Here is a 14,127-nt window from a genome sequence, read left to right on the forward strand (position 1 = left end):
GGCTTCAGGGGAGGGGCTGGAGCTGAGGGCAGCCGCACGGGCCGAGCGAAGGCGCCGGGGGAGCTCCGGCGACTCGGGGAGGCGCCCGCTGGCCGCGCCTGGGGGGTGCCCGCCTCCGTCCCCTCTTCCCTTCTATCGGCTCTCGGGGAACTGCCGGGCACTGCCCTGGCCCGGCTCGCCTCCGGCGGACCGGGAGCCTGCCGCGGCGGCCGCTTCGCAGCTTCCCGTCCCGCCAGCCCCGGGCGGCCAGCGGGCAGGAGGCACCCCCCGCCCCCGCCGGAGGGGATCGCTCGCCTCACCCGCGGTCCCGGCGCTCGCCCGCTGCCGCTGAGACCCGCGCCCTGCGCGCCACCACGCTGCTCCCAGGGACCGCGCATGCGCTGGCCGTCGACGGCGCGCCGGAGGGGTCAGAGCCGGCGCGCGAACGCCGGGCTGCAGTACCACACTTTGCCCACAAGGCGGCACCAGCGGAGGCGGCGGCGCTGCTGCGCACCTGTGCGGTGCCGGCGCTGCTGTTCCGCGCTTTTCGCGCTGAGCGCCCGCCGACACCGCGCACGTGGGGCAGCAGCGGCGTTTCCTTACCGGGAGGAAGCAACGAGCGCGGCGGCACTTTCCCCCGGTGCCGCACTGCCGTTACTGTTGGACCACGGGTGCCGTTACAGGGGCACCACCGCGCCTTTGCAGCCTCCGAGCTGTAGTACCGAATTTTGGTCGCCGGGCAGCAGCATCCCCACAACGATCCTCTTCTGAGCATCAGCTGGGTGAGGGATGACTGACAGCTCAGCCCAGTAGAGACCAGCCACAGGCGGCAACTACTTACTGGGGGCACAGGGCTTGCATTGCCCTGCCCCTTCCCCACTCGCAGCCCGGGCAGTCATCTTCATCGCCTCCGTTCCAAAAAGCACCCGAGTGGCTGGAGCGTTTACAGCAGTCAAGTGCAAAGAACAGACAATTCGGGTGGTCGCTTCTGTCCCTGCCCCCCCCCCCCCCCATTATCTGGAGAGGAGAAGCAGCACAGGGACCTGCAAACGGCAGGGGGGAGGGGGGGGTGGTCCCCTGGAGCAAGCCCCAGGGACTGCTGTATCCCTCTGCATGTGGCATCAGGGTTGCGGGAGTGAAAGCAGCCAGTCAACAGCTGCTGGCGAGAGATTTAAAAAAAAAAAAACATAACACCTGGTTCAGGTGACAGCCTGAAGGCAGGCCACAAGAGACCCAAAGCTGCTTTCTGCCAGAGGGGCAGCTCTGTCCAGCAGGAAACGCCGCGTCCCAGCGCACCAGAGGCGAGCGGCCCACCTGCAAGCGAGCGATACCCTGGCGACCCTGGGGCTCAGTTGGGGTGGGCGCACCTTTCCTCACCTCCGTGCTATCGGAACTCTGCTCTCCTAATCCTGCACGCACGCAAGGCTCCTTGTGCAGGGCTTGTCTCTGATCAAAGAGACGCTGCACGGTGTTACTTACCGCCCCGCCCTCCGGCGTGCAAAGTAATCAGACGTGAAGCAGGGAAAGCAAAGAGGCCTGTCGGGATATTAGTAGTCCTCAGCAGATGACCGTAGAGCCCTCGAGGTTCCGTCTTTGCTCCCTACAGGAGCGTGGCTCCGCACTCCTTGCCGCTCCCGCCAGCAAGCGTCACAATTGCCCTTTGCTGCCTGCAACACGCAGTACCTGCGCGGCCCCAGTACTACTGCCGCTTACAGCGCGAGAGGCGCTCGCTATAAAGCGGCAATGAAGAACAAGGACGGCCCGTCAAGATGGCAGGAGGAACACAGAGAGCCTCCAGCATTAGCCAGGCAGGGCTTGCAACTCACCTCGTGTCGTGGTTTAACGCCAGCCAGCAACAAAGCCCCACGCGACCGCTCACTCGCTCCCCCGCCCCCAGTGGGACGGGGAGACAATCGGAAGGGCGAAAGTGAGAAAACTCATGGCTTGAAACGAAAACAGTTTAATCATTTAGAAGAAACAACAACAACAACAACTTGTAAGGAAAAGAAGAAAAAAAAATGACAGAGAATGGGGTGCAGGCAGCATGCCAGGGGTCTGGAGCCTGACGGATGATGGCGGGGGGGGTGGGTGGAATATGGAGGAGGGAAAGGAAGCCGGGGGGGGGACACAGGAGATAGAAGAGCAGGGGATGCAGGGGGAAACAACTTGCGTGGGTTAAAAACTTGTGTGGGTGAGGGGGGCAGACTGGAGCAGGAGATGGGGGGGTACATGGGGGAGACACGGACATAGTGGGGAGGGTAGGTGAGAGTACAAAGGTGCATGAGGGGGTACTAAAACCAGATGTGCTGCTTCACAGAAATACGGTCCCACCTGAATTCAGTAGGGTTTCTTCTGCTCTTAAACATTAATCAGGCATTTAAAAGCTTCAGTAGACTTGTAAACTCAAACCTCTGACAATTTACGTAGTCTTATCATTTCTGATATCCAGGATATGTGAAAATAAAGCTTTTAGTTCAACAGTTTTCACGGAGAATGATATGTGTTAATCTAAATCACACAAAGTGAATAATATCATGTTAGCCATGTAGCCTTTATTAAGTGGTTGAAATTAACTTCTCAGGATCTTTTAAGCTTCTAAGCGTAAAATAATTAGTGTAGCTTACAGATGTGGAAGAGAAATATTTTGGTATCATAACCAAAGTAGTCTTCTCCTCTATGAACGGCAACACAATCTGTAATACTGCATCGACACTTCAAAACCCATTCTGTCTCTCCCCTTTTCTCATCCAGTGTTTTCTTTTAGATATTTCAAGAAATTCTTTGTCTATCCCATAAAATGAGAAGTAGATTATTATGGAAGAGCTCCAAAGATAAAAAGTTAATGCATTAGACTAGCTGTGATACAAAAATTATTTGAGATACGTTTATGTGTGACGTTCTGATGAATTATCTAGTTGTTTACAGTTGCTCAGACTTCTCTCAGTAGTAACACACTGGCAATGTGCATGAACACAAGAAACTATTCATGGGGCATATTCATCCTTTATGCAGTTAAATAAAGTTTTTAAATCACAAAAAGATTTGTCTGTTATACAGTCTGTTTAAATTACATGATAGTAACCCAAACCTCAAGACCATGTCTTTCATACTTTGCTCTGTTTCAGAATAATCTTAGCTTGCAAAGCAGATCAGTTTTCTGTAACACAGATAACCAAGGTTCACAGAGTCAGACTTTTCATTTAGAAGGGCACAGAAAGAATCATAAAGAGACCAAGTATCTTTTCCTTAAACATCGTATTTACAGACAGCTATGTTACCTCAAAGTGCTATAAAAATTACTTTCTCTAAAACTATGTTCCATTTATTATTCCTTTTTTTTCTGAAAACGATCTCATAGCTTAATCCTTATAGTAATTTTTTTCAAGTTTTGATTTTTTCTAATGAGTATCAACACATGAAGACTCTAAATAGTTTAAGCAAAGTCAGTATTTGCTACAGTTGCACTTGATCCAACATCCCATTTTTGTTTCCAACAAGAAAACAAGTTCCAACCAAGTTTCTTTCAAGAGCCATACAGAAGGAGAAAGTACAGATTCTGCTCTGTCTGCTAACAAGCAGGTGAATGAGCTGCTACCGATTTGAAAACTATGTAGGCTCTGCTGTGCCAATTTTGAACTGGGGAAGAAAAACAGCCCTTCTTGTTTCAATATTTAGGTCCACTTTTTCTCATTTGCAAAGTAGGTCCATTGCCTTGGGAGCCTGACTAGAATTACCTGGAACAAACATTATTTTTGCATAGGATCTGTTTGTTAGCTGAGAAAACAGTCACTATGTCTTCATAATAATACTACATGATTTCATCAACACACTTCTGTCTCAAGGGGCCCAGTTCTATCTTATTTTCTAGTAACACATTATCTATCTAATTCCCGTCTCTGACTTAAGAGATGAGCAGCATACAATTTCTTCAATGTCTGCTTATCACATGAGGAAGTCAACAGACCTCTTTTCACAGTTACAAGCAGTTTTCAAAGATGTGACAGTTTGCTCCAGTCATCAGCTGACCCTGAACAAGTTGGAAAATACAAAAGGATCAATAAATGTGAGAAAGACCTTTGGTATTAGAGAACCCAGACAAACTGGTGTGTCTTTCTTCCCTATTGATTCAAAAAGAACGCTGTTTGACTTCTGCTCATACTGATAATCCACAAATTATTTGCTACTCTTTTTAGCCAAGGGCTAAGGCAGTACCATCAGCAACTTCATAATATACCCTGAAACAAAAATCAGATATTACAGCTCCAAGTCTGAGGAAGGAGCACCAATGATTAAGACAGCTGTAACATGGAAGGCATGGTAACTGGCAGTTGTATAAGGCGCTAGTAATTTATCAGGGCTCTCTTTCAAATGCTGACATTTCCCGTGACTTGGATTTTGCCTGTTATTATGAGTTCATTACATCACCTATCACAAAAGTGTAACTTTGTTAACTTTGAAATAAAAGCTGCTAGACAATATACAACACAAAGTTAGACAAGCGAGGGAAGTACACAGTGATTTCACAGGCAATCTGGAATTGGTCTCCTGACTTTAATTCCTGACTTTGAAAACGTCTCTCCACATGATTTACCATCTTTCACTAAGATCCAGCAGCAGTTCTCTCCTGTGCCTCATGCTTTTCTTTAGTCAACCAAAGCCCACAGAGCTGCGCTGCAAGCTTGAAGACCAGTATGCCAGCTTCATGTCCTATTTCTGTCACCTGGTTTTTAGGTACTCGTTTCTTGCTAATCAAAAGGCCCAGTGATTCCTCGTCACACATCACACCCGAGTTAGTACAGCCAAACATTATTTTTGCAGCACTACATTTGCACAGATTAGCTGTTGAACCCTCCAGATGATGTACTGCTTTTCAAGAAGGGTGTAGTATAACTGGTGAGAGTCTACAGGAAGTCCAAGAAGGTGCTCAATGATGTACAAAAGTCGGACTTCAAAGTATAAATTGAAAAACAGCTGCTTAACCTGGAAAGGGCAATACTGAAGAGAAATAACAATGTTTAAACTCTAAAAGGTAGCTATAAAGAAAAACTTTTGTGTACATCCACTGCACACAGAACACGGACTAATGGGGCTTAAATTACAACCTGAAAAACTTAGGGTATGTAGCAATCTTTGCAACAGTAGTAATAATTACAGGAAATGTTTAAGAATAAATTAGGCAAGCATTTGTCAAGAATGATACAGAAAGTTGATCATTCACCTTTAGAATGAGAGCAACATTAGACTATCTTTAAAGGTTCTTCTTTCCCCATTGCTGTCCCTCTGTGTATTTCTACCCTCATCAAATGCAAGCATCATCCCCAGCTGTGCACTTACAATTATATATGCATATGCACATGTCTACATATGCAAATTTATTTCTTAATTACACACAGTTGAAGGAGATTACTCATAGGTAAGCCAATTTACATAAACAGCATTTGAAAGTTAAACACCTCAGCTTCTTGCAAAACATTAGCCCAACAGAACACTGGGAGCGGTATGTAAATCCTTATTCCAAAACTGTGTTCTCTTAAATCTCATGAAAACCATTTCTAATATAAAGCCTAACTTGTCTATTTTCTGACATTCCCCTTCTCTGTCATCAGGTACTTATTAGATAGTAAAACAACTGACTGGGGGCAAACACCATCACTAGCAAAATAGCTGACTTCTGTAGCAGTTGCATCATCTGAATAAACGTTAGTTTAGTAGGTATATAGGTAGATACACATTCATAAATGCACAAGAATTGAAAGGAGTAATCTGTAACTGGTAGACTAAGAACTCTACAATAGCACAGAACGTAAATCAACATGCATCTACAGGGAAGGGAAGTACAGAAACATCCTTCTGGATTAAAAAAAAATATGCTGCAATGGTAGGAAAAGGTACTTGGAATGCATCACTTGCAATCCACTGAAACAATGTCTGCAACAGCAGTAAGAACATTGGCAAACTACCTTCTCTGTTCCACAGTGCCTTGAAACCAATATTGAATTGTCTGTTGCCAGTTGCCATTAGCAAACAAAGGCATTACAATCAGTAGAAGTGTGTAGGGCACCAAAAATGAAACTTTTGAATGTGTCACATACGAGGTCCTCATTCTCAGTACAGTCTACAAGGTTACACAATTGTAAAATAACTTGTGAGAATGAGAATCCTGAAGTCTGCTTTGGGATAAATAAGTTTTAAAATTGCGTTTTGTTTTGTTTCGTTTTCCCAAGGGTTTTAGAAATAAAAGCATCTTGGTAAAGTGATTCTCACACACTGCACAGACACACACAGTGTTTCTCCCACTGAGAGAGGAGTATCAAAATACTCTTATCTATATGGTAGACAGAGTGACCGAGGTCACAGGAGAATCTCTGCTTTTCCACTAATTACAAGGAACAGGCCAGCTGCTTTGTGTCTCCTATGCAGCCGGAGCGTGCAGTCACCTGATAACTTGTTCTGAGCTATTGCATTTTAATCACACATACATGTGGGAATACCAAGCTGACTGATTAGGTTTATCAGCCAAAATAGTTTACAGCAACACAATAGTTTATAGCAATTCAGGAAGCTTAACATTGAATCTAGTGGAATTTAGGTACATGCTTATATGGGTTGATGAACAGAACTTTTATAAATGAAAAGGAAACAATACAAGTTATTTATATGTGACTTCAGAGCATACAAAAGGTATAGTCTGCAAACCAAATATCAATTATTAGCAATATTTACCTGTTCAAAGGGCATCATGTAATGTCTCAGACTCAACAAGCATAAACTGACAGACTGTTATGATTTGAAAATTTTACAAAAGTTCTAATAGTGTACCCAAAATGGAGGTGTTTCAGTGTTTGGGCTAGACTCATTGTCTCCAGTAAATACGTATCTTAATTCTAACACAGGATAAAAACTGATTTATAAATTTCCTCTTGTAAAAATGAAACTGTTCCAATTACACTGTTCACTCGTATCTAAGATATTAAACAGTGCAAATAAGAAGTAACTTTAACCAATCCCTCCCACCCAGCTACAAACCATGACCATATACAGTCCTTGCAGACTACACAAGATCCTGTTTCATTTCAGCCGTATCATTAGCATAAGCTGTGCAAGCCCATTTAAATCAACAGGTTTTTCAGGCATAAAGGCAGAATCCAACAGCAGTTAAACCACTTCTTACAACTGACAATGTAATACTTCCATCACTGATGATAGCACCATAACAAAAAAAGAACGGGTCTTTATTGTCTTTAATGAACTTGAGGGGCTGCAAGAAACCAGTGAAGTTACGAGCATGGGTTCTGTAACGTCACTATCAGCATAATTTCCAGATCAAAGATCCAGCCTCCTGTTAAGATGATCAATATAATTTTGATTTCAGAGGACAAGTCATCACAACACTACATTAGGTAGAGTATAAAACCTTATCATCAGATTCTCAGCTAGTTTAAGTCAATGTATTCCGCTGAAGTCAATGAAACCAAACACACTACCATACGAAAGAGATCTTTCAGTGTGCCTCAGACCTGGAAAACTATCTTGAAAAATGTCCATAACTTTTAACACAAATTCTCTGTATTTCCCACGATCTCTCAACATTGAGCAGTAGTAAGACCCTAACATTTACTTGCAATATATTTCTTGCATAACATTAATTTTTATTTTAATTTTAAAAGGGGCAACTAATAAATAAGAATTTCGTAGCTACTCACAAAAATCAATAAGCAAATACATTTGTTCCAAGATTTAAATTACTTGTATAATTTAAAGACCATCAAAGGTCTGTAAAGTAAAATAGATACATTTACTTACTAATGTAGGAAACTACAGACAAACTTCAGGAAATGACCAAAGGTACAGAGGATAGGCTAATAGGCTAAGGTAGAAAAATAAAAAACAAAACAGGAGTTCTACAGAAAAATGAGTGATCAGCCCACAGCATTGGCAGACAACAGACTTTTTATCCCCACTTCCTCCACCCATTCTTCTTCTCCCCCCACCCCGCCTTTTTAAAGGAAGTAATTTTTCTATTGTGAAACATTTTGTCAATGATGTAGTGGAGGACAAAAGTTTAAATGAGTTCAAGAGAGGATTAGCCGCATTCTAAGACATGTGGCAACACAACTGCTATAGAAAGGATCTGCATCATGGTGAAATGCAAACAGCTACTCTGATAATGACACATTATTATTCACTAAATTTGCCTTTTACCCTGTTGTATAGTTACTAATGTTGAAAAGAGTCACTGCTGTGCAAGAAACTAAAACTTACAGCGCTTTATGCTTTGAGAGAACTGTGGCCCATCAGCTCATGGCTGTGAAGTCTTACAACTTAACATGTTTCATTTGCACACCAAAAAGTTCTGAGGTGGACTGCTGACTGTATTCCATAAACTTTACTTATTTGCCTTTAACCGTTGCTCCAAATATTTTAAAGTCATCTTAAAGTAGGTTACTGGTTTGATTACCCTCCATACAAAATCCTCCTTCAAATGTACGTTTCTCTTTTTTCAGATTTAAAGCATGAGCAGAAATCACACCTGCATAATCACTGAAATCAGTGCCTATTTTTCGATAAACTTTAGGAGCATCAGAATTCATCCTCAAGTATCGTTCATAAAGCGAATGCTTCATTCTTCAAAACTTTTTTTAGCAAATGTTAGTAATGCTGCACCACAGACTCTCACGCCCAGTCACACATGTTCTTCCTGAGACTGTTATGCAGCTTAGTATTTTAAAAATCACCATCCTAACTGTATACTTGATACTGGTTCTCCTCCTTTTCAAGTCTGATGTTAAGGAAAAGCTGCAAGTACTACAAAAACAGGCAGACTTGCTTGTTCTTGCCAAAAAGAAAAAGGTTAAGCATTATTAAAAAATAAGACTATTGCCTATCTTTAAGTATCCATAAAGCTATGAACATGAACTATATGGTGGCTCATTAGCATCAATATTTGAACATGGCCATGCAAAATGTCCTTCAGTTAAATTCCAAACTCTATGAATTAATTGCTGGGCAATTCCCCAAGGATAAAACATCTATTAAAAGCCAACAGTAAGCCAGAAATCTCTTTCCATTTCATATGGTAAAAAAAAATATAGTGAATCCTGAAAAAAGAAATAGATATTAGACAGGGAAGGACTATATAGTTATAGGGCAAGTAATGAAACATTTACTGTTGTGATTTTTTTTTTATTTAAGTCATCACAATAGTTAGACAAACATGGAAACATTTGCAACAGCAATACTTGGGTCACTTTAAAATCTTGGAAACACTGAAATACAGGTCAGCAAAAACTAATGATGTGGGGAGGGCACTTTAGGTCTTATTATTTTCATACACATTCACACACACGCGCGCACACACGTATCTATATACACACACTCCACAACTCCAAAGAGCTATCTTAACAATGTCTGCAAGGCAACTGAAATAGTAGGCAGAAAGGAACCATATCCATACTAAGACAGTTAGCTGTGTCATAAAACTGAAGATCACTGCAACCAGTGCCATCTTAAAGAAGAAAAAAACCAACCAAAAAACCTGAAAGGAACCATCACTGTGCATGTCATAAGCATGAAGTTATTTTAACCTGATGACTACCCTGCTCTAAACTTTAAGCATCATTAAGTTTTATGTATTTTTAAAGTCTAAGGTTATTATTTTAAATGACCTACTTGTAGTGGCAGCCTAAGTAGCATTCTGGAGAACACCACAGTGTCCACAACTTCTACAGGACAGCACAGTATGATTAAGCACTACATTTCTAGGGGAGGAAAAACAAAAAATGCCGCCACTCGTTTATTCAATTGAAAAGCTTATTACCTGCACTTCCAAAGCAACAGGCTACAGGAATACTGAATGCAAAGTAAACCAGACCTGTCTGGAATACTTTGATGTCTCAGCTCCAAGTTACACATCTTTCCGTTCGTATTTTAATGGATTAGCAGCATTTGGATGCACGGAAACTGTCTTTACAGCGATGTCTGCAGACCTCCGAGTCATAAGTTAAAATGTCTTCCTAAAATACAATAGTCTTAGCACTTCCTCTGAAAGGAGTGAAAAATCCACAACCAGGGAAGGAGGATGTGACGCAATACCAAGGTTTTTTCCCAGGGATAACAAAATCCTGAGAGAACACAACATTTGTGCTATCAGAATAAAAATCCCAAAAGAAACAAAAGTTTACCTTTCCCTTTGAAAAGTTGCTTTTGAGTCAAGATCTGCTCTTTTTCTCTCCCAAGCATGAAACCTCTCTTCAGCTCAAGACTGTTTTCTACTGCAGTAGAAATTTAGTGCACACACTGGAACCTGTATAGAAACTTATTAAAAAAACCCCAAACAATACAATAGTACTACAGTGGCTAGAAATCTTTTAAGTATTCTGATGAAAAGACTCAACTTATTTCTAGGAAATTAAGCGTTTGGGGCCAAAGACAACAGATGATGTTCATGTAAGGTTAAAAAAAATTATTTTTTTTTTTTTTTTTTAATTGATGTGTTGAAAAAAGCTGGAGAAGGAAGTGGGGACAGAAATGAAAAACCATTCAGGGAGTCAATGGTATAGACTGTCACCATGCAATCTAAATATTATAATTGCAGATCATATAGTCAGAACAAGTGAGTAAAAAGTAGCACACTCCCTGGGAGAGGGGAGGGAGTCTCTTTCCCCTTTAATAGGCTAAAGCAAGAAGTTCTCACTGTATTTCAAGCCATGACCGAGCTAGCAGAAGACAGCTTTTCTGTCAGATAAAGCAAGGCAAAGGGATCAAGTACAGCAACTTCCTTGCAGCCTCTTGATCCTGAGTGCCCTTCTTCAACTCTTCTTCTGGTGATGGGAAGGCAAAGCATGTTCTGTTCCTGTGAGCCCATACTGCTTGTCCCTATAGTAACAGCAGGCACCTGTGATTCCTCTCCAAAGACATTTACACATAGAAATCAGTTGAGTGGTATGTTATGGAAGCATAAGCTGCAGTGGACATGATTTAGAATCAGTTATTTTTTTGTCCATCGTGACAAAATAAAACCAGCAATTTCTTACTTTGCAGAAATTCTCCTGAAGTAGTAGTTGCCTGCAATAGCTGGACGCAGGACAACCACAAAGCCACGGATGAAATGCAAAGAGTAAATTTATTTTCATTACCTTGCCAACCGGCGGATCCCCGAAGCAGCACCTGGGCACAGACACACGAGCGGGGATGCAGGCACTGCTGAGCTCAGCCCATGCCAGGGGATTGCCAACCCCGCTGTTTTCGCCGGTTTATCATGGATTCATGCAGGTGCAATGTACCACTGTCCTTTGATCCTTCCCACAGCAGGACAGGAATCTCAAGCATGTTCGATAGGGCACCTCTAAGTCTGTCACAGGCCTGTGTTACCTAAACACCGATGTTCTACCTGTTAAGCACACAGGGATAAACAGCAATTAGTATGATATATGTATACTTCTGCACGCCAGCTGCAAGTCACTTGAGCGTGTTTATAATCCTCCTCGCCAATCGTCCATTATTATCCCACGTTCCACCCCCTCGCTCAAGGGACTGCTTCCACTGGGGCTGGCAAAGCTGGAGCTGTCCATTTGGGCTTGCAGTGTGTAGGGCAGGGTAATGTAGAGGTGTGTAATGAACACATACAGAAAAAGGAATAAACCTATCCCTACAATAATGCTTTGAATCAGGTGTCCCACCCATCCTGTCAGGGAATTAAAGCGCTCAGCCAGCCAGGCACCACCAGTAGATTGTTTAATTTGATGCGTTAAATCCTGGAGATGTTGAATGTCATCCTCTAGGCTGGCTGATTCATCAGTTACCTTGAAGCAACATATGCCTTCAAGATTGGAGCAGCGTTTATGGTGTAGAAGGAGGAGACAGTCTGCCGCCAGTTGACTTCGTAACGTTTCTGGGCATACACCACCCACTCAGAAAAAATAGCAATGATGAACACTAATATCAAAAGCACTTAACATAGTATAATTCTGTAATAGAGCTACTGGAGTTGGCATGCCAATAAAACACGTTGTCAAAAGATCTGCAGCTGTTAATCAATACAACTGAAAAGGCAGATGAGTTAGTTACAGTAGAGGCCAACCAAATCCAAGTATTTACACGTTGATCTTGTGGAAATGCATCCAGGGCATGTGCTTTTACTACAAGACTACAAAGCATGATGAGCCAACCTGTGATAAGGGAGGAAAACAGGAGTGTCGTCTCCTTACAGTAATACATAACGCCGTTGCTCCAGCTCCTTCAGCTAGTATTACTCCAGGTTTGATAACCTGATGTGGGGTAATTGCCCACACAGATTGAAGAACTATGGCTTGCAGTTTTTCAGATTGAACTTCAATTCGATGTTGGATTTGTGACACCAATAACACCGTTCCAATGCTATGTATCTCCTCTAGAAAAGGCACAGGTATTCGTCAAAGATACCTGAAATACAAGAGCTCGAGATAAACCGGACAATTGTTTCGTCCCTCCAGCTGGACACCACCGGAGCCTCTTGGACTCCCCTGGAGTGCCTCCTGTTATAAACGCTCGTGACAAATTGGAGGAGCCAATTTGTATTGAATAAAAAAATCAAATTTATTAGCAAGCGATAAGAGAGCAAAACAGCGATGGGTGGCCGGGGAGGCAATGCTCCGCCACAGGCCCGCAACTTTATGTTACCGTTACATTCCTTACATACATTTCATGTACCCTCTTTCTTGTAAGTCTCCGCCTTGTCTTGCTTCTTCTTTCCTCATTTGTGCAGGTCTGTTACTATGTAGATTCGGTAAATTTTCTCAAGGATGAGTATCCTTTGATGTAGAATGTCTTTTGATGTGGAGAAATACAGTCTTTGTTAATTGCAGCTGTTGTCCTTCCTCTCCTTATCTAGTAAGTTATAGCCGTTGCTTTCCTCCCCCCTTATCTAGTAAGTTATAGCCATTGCTTTCCTCCCGTGACCCGTGACCTTCACGCATCACTTAAGCAAGTTTTTGTTATTTACACAAGGCATATGTTAACTCTCAATATGTCTCTTCACCCTTCTCGATTTCATGAACAAAGTTAACCCGTTCATTACACCTCCCAGGTTATTGGGGCCTGGAGGTGGCATTTTGTCACTCTGAGGATGACAAAGCCAGTGGGGGGTGGCTGTCCTCAGCTAGCTTTCGCCTCAGCTACCGAACGGGTGGGTGAAAATGAAGCCAGACCCACCCTGGCAGTGCGCAGAGAATAGCAAGACTCAAAGAAGGCAGACGCCCCATCCCTGCAAACATTCAAGATGGAGAGACAGCTCTTTGGAGAAGCAGAAGCCTTGAGTTCTGACGGGAAGAAGTTTTGACAAGATTGTGCAATAAACAATTTAAAAAAACAATTAAACCCCCAATAAAACCCAATTAAAACCCAATCAAACCCAATCAAACCCAGTTTAAAAACCAAAAAACGCTCTCCTCTCTTATTTGGCACTTTTGAGACTGCATGCGGACTCCCGTGTCCCGTTCTGGTCTCCCCAGGACAGGAAAGACACTGACAAACACGCGCCGTGTTTTGCAGAGGGCAGTTTCCTGAGGAGAGGCAGTGGAGAGGGACGTGCTGATCTCTTCTCGCTGGTACCCAGCGACAGGACACATGGCAATGGCTCAAAGCTGTGTCAGGGGAGGTTCAGACTGGACGTTAGGAAGCATTTCTTTACAGACACTGGAACAGGCTTCCTAGAGAGACGGTGGATGCCCCAAGCCTGTCAGTGTTTAAGAGGCATTTGGACGATGCCCTTAACACCATGCTTGAACTTCTGATCAGCCCTGAATTGGTCAGGCAGTTGGACCAGATGATCGTTGTAGGTCCCTTCCAGCTGAAGCAGTCTATCCCATTAGCAGAAGTCATCTGTGCTCTTTTCTCACCACCTTTCTCTGCCATGCCAAAATGCCGGTAAAAGAAGCGCACTTAAAGACGGTCTGTACGAACGTACATTTACGAAGACAGATTTGGATATTGACGTCCATACGACCTAACCCGACTCTGCAACCCTCAGGGTGCCAACACGCGTTTGCACATTTATACTGTAGGACCATTCTGAAAGCTCGCAGCCTGGAGGTGGATATCCCGCGGAGCGGCAGGAGACCGGCGCTTGCAGCACGCGAGGCGCGTTGCTCTCGCCTCCCTCCCGCACCGCCG

The 14,127-nt window shown here is 43.4% G+C and overlaps 1 long non-coding RNA gene across 2 annotated transcripts; it reads right to left on the reverse strand.

Annotated features, from left to right (window-relative positions):
* Nucleotides 1-62: 62 nt before the first annotated feature.
* Nucleotides 63-13,785, reverse strand: LOC138684659 (uncharacterized). 2 transcript variants are annotated; one of them, XR_011323886.1, is made up of 4 exons: nucleotides 13,036-13,785; nucleotides 4,571-12,488; nucleotides 1,806-4,214; nucleotides 63-757 (listed from the first exon to the last, which is right to left on the reverse strand). It is a non-coding gene; the product is annotated as an uncharacterized lncRNA (long non-coding RNA). The 2 variants fall into 2 exon arrangements; XR_011323887.1 differs by lacking the exon at nucleotides 63-757 and having other exon boundaries at nucleotides 1,920-3,136; nucleotides 3,944-4,214.
* Between the last annotated feature and the right edge of the window lie 342 nt (nucleotides 13,786-14,127).

This window comes from Haliaeetus albicilla, chromosome 3 (assembly GCF_947461875.1).
Source record: "Haliaeetus albicilla chromosome 3, bHalAlb1.1, whole genome shotgun sequence".
In the NCBI taxonomy this organism is placed as follows: domain Eukaryota; kingdom Metazoa; phylum Chordata; class Aves; order Accipitriformes; family Accipitridae; genus Haliaeetus; species Haliaeetus albicilla.